We start from the raw sequence: 3,014 nt of genomic DNA, 5'->3' as shown, positions 1-3,014 counted from the left end.
CATAAAATTATTTCCAGGAAGAGCTAGACTTCCTTTTTTTGAAACTAGGATTGGAAAAAATATTTGACCACACAGGATCTTTTTTTAACTGTTGAAAAGTATTTTCTTTCAAAAACAGCCTAGCCTAAAACTGGCCTGGACATTCTTAATCAGTTGATGTCCTATCACTCCAGCCCTACATTATGTTTCAAACACTTACTGGCCGGGAGAGGAGGAGGCAAATACCTTCTTAATACTTTTTCTTTGTCGGCCATGTGCCGACAAAACTCTGGGCCTGGGTGCTGTCCCTGAGCTCTTCAGCACAAGGCTACTGCTCTACCCCTTGAGTTCACACGATGCTTCTGATTTTCTGGTAGTTAATTGGAGAAAAGTCTCATGGACTTTAGTGTCTGGGCTGGCTTTGAACCTTGATCCTCAGATCTGAGCCTCCTGACATGAGCCACTGTGTCTGGCTCTTAATACTTTTGTATACAGATTACATGTTAAAAATCATAACATTTCTTAAATCTTTGATTTAATAATGTACTATTAAAATTAAATGAACAATCACCTTGTGGCTCACATTTTATTTCCATTGGAAAGCAGTGTCTAGTTTCTGGGCAAACACTTTGGATCCCTCTTCTGGTTTCCTTAGTTCTTGCGAAGGCATTTTTGTGGATGGCAGTAAGATGAGTATTCTTCTTCCTATGCCTGGTATTCCTTCCCTATTAGGGAATAATGCCTTTCTGCTAGTGATGTTGGAACAAGGGGATGCATATGGTTAGGATGTGGCCCCGAATTTGATGCATTGTAACAGCTTCTTCCCTAAATTTATTTCTTGATGGTATATGGGGGTAAACCCTTTGAAAGATGATTGGATCTGCCTTCATAAATGGATTCTTCCATTCATAGATTCATGGATTTATGTGTGATTAACTTATGGTAGGAGTGAATCCGTTATGTTAGTATGTCAGATAGGCTTCCTTTGATGCCCTTGCCAAAGTAGGAATCAGCAAGAGGCCTTAGGTGCTGGTGACCTGTTCTTGAGCTCCCTACTTCTGGAACTATGAAATGAATAAATGAATGAAGAAATAAATAAATAATGTAATCTGAGAAAGATGTGAGAATACCACTGGCAAATGCAAATCAGGAAAGAGATATTAATTTTTGTACATGACTAAAAATACAATAAGAAATCAATGATCATAAGTACACAATATTGGTTTTAAAATCTAAACATTATATGGAATATAAACATGTAAAAATGAAGGCAGCTACCTGTGGTTCACATGTGTAAACATAGTTACTCAGGAGGCTGAGATCTGAGGATCACAGTTCAAAGCTAGTCTAGGCAGGAAAGTCTGTGAGACTCTGGAATCCCACTACCCACCAAAAGGCCAAAAGTACAGCTTTAGCTCAAGTGATAGATTCTTAGTCTTATCAGTCTTAAGTGAAAAAGCTATGACAGCACCCAAGCCCCAGGACTATCACACACACACACACACACACACACACACACACACACACACACACACACACACACACAAATAACCAAAGCATTTGAAACTATGTTTTTTTTTGCCAGTCCTGGGCTTAGGCTCAGAGCCTGAGCACTGTCCTTGGATTTTTCTCAAGGCTAGAACTGTACCACTTGAGCCTCAGCACCACTTCTGGCTTTTTCTAAGTATGTGATACCAAGGAATCGAACCTGGGACTTCGTGCATGCTAGGCAAGCACTCTACCACTAGGCCAAACTCCCGGCCCCAAACTATGCTTTTGATGAAAAGAAAAACCAAGTCTCAAAAGACTGTGTAAATTATATGGCCAAAGTACTTGAAACAGAATATAGCCATGAACATACAATGAGAATGAAATTAGCATTGAGATGCAAACATCAATAGAAAAGCAACAGAAAAGCCTGACGGAAGTAGAAATAATTAAAAATAAAGGAGAAGAATATATTTAAAAACCAAACAAGTGTAAATTGAAAAAATTACAAGACTGAGATGAAGAAAACCAAAAAGACCATTGCATTATACTAAATAATGTCTGAAAAAGCAGTTATATTATGCTCCCAGATGGTATAGCTCAATGGAAGCCTGTAAACTTTTGCCAAATTTATAAGTTCAGTGATTACAAATTCAAAATTTCAATAAGAATTTTTAGAAAACAGTTGATGATCTAACCTATCCCTAATACAGATTTTTAAATGTGTAGAAAAAGAAACAAGACAGACTTTTATAAGGAATTTTGAAGATAATTTTTGAGTTTTTATAAGGAATATGCGAGGTAATTTTCACATCATAGCTAGTTTTTATATTCTCTGAAGCTAAAGAACTTCAGCTATAACTCTAACACAGAAACCACTGATAAACAAGCCCGCCAATATCTCTGACTGAGAGCCCACCACTTTCTTGCAGATGCGGCTTCAATATGCAGAACGAAGCCAGAGATTTCGTGGACCTGTACGTGCAGCGGAAATGCTCCTCCACCAACGGCATCCTCGGTGCCAAGAACCACGTGTCCATCAAGATAAATGTGGGCTAGGGCAACAGGCTAACAGGCAGCTTTAACGGTCAGTTTAAGACCTATGCTATTGTGGGGCCGTTCGTTCATAGAATGAGAGAGTCAAATGATTCCATTCTGTGATTCGCCAAGAGTGATGGCATTGTCTCAAAGAACTTCTGAGGGTTGGAAATTTGAAGTGTGGAATATTTGTTATAAATAAACTAAGAGCATTTTTTTTAAAAAGATTGATAAACAGAAAAACAAAAAAATCCAGGAACTGACACACATTTACTTGCAATGAGTAGCTGTCTACATTCACTGGGAAGAGATGGAAAAGTTAGAAAAACAGAAAGGCATCTTTTCTCTAGATGGAAAAAAAGAATATTTTAGACCAAATTTATATAATTTTGTGCTATATATTTATGTAAATTTGTATTTACTAAACAGATTTCAGTTGGATCCAAGGTCTATATGCCAGAGCACAATTTTAAAAGTTTCAGAGAAGTTTCAGAACATAAATGGCATAA

At 37.5% G+C, this 3,014-nt stretch overlaps 1 pseudogene; it reads left to right on the top strand.

Annotated features, from left to right (window-relative positions):
• Nucleotides 1-2,412: 2,412 nt before the first annotated feature.
• LOC150040389 (small ribosomal subunit protein eS21 pseudogene) lies at nt 2,413-2,628 on the top strand (annotated as a pseudogene).
• The last annotated feature ends 386 nt before the right edge of the window (nt 2,629-3,014 follow it).

Source organism: Megascapheus bottae, chromosome X, assembly GCF_031878675.1.
Source record: "Megascapheus bottae isolate mThoBot1 chromosome X, mThoBot2.hap1, whole genome shotgun sequence".
Taxonomy (NCBI): domain Eukaryota; kingdom Metazoa; phylum Chordata; class Mammalia; order Rodentia; family Geomyidae; genus Megascapheus; species Megascapheus bottae.
Note: the sequence above shows the minus strand (reverse complement) of the source record. Positions and strands in the feature narration are given on the sequence as shown.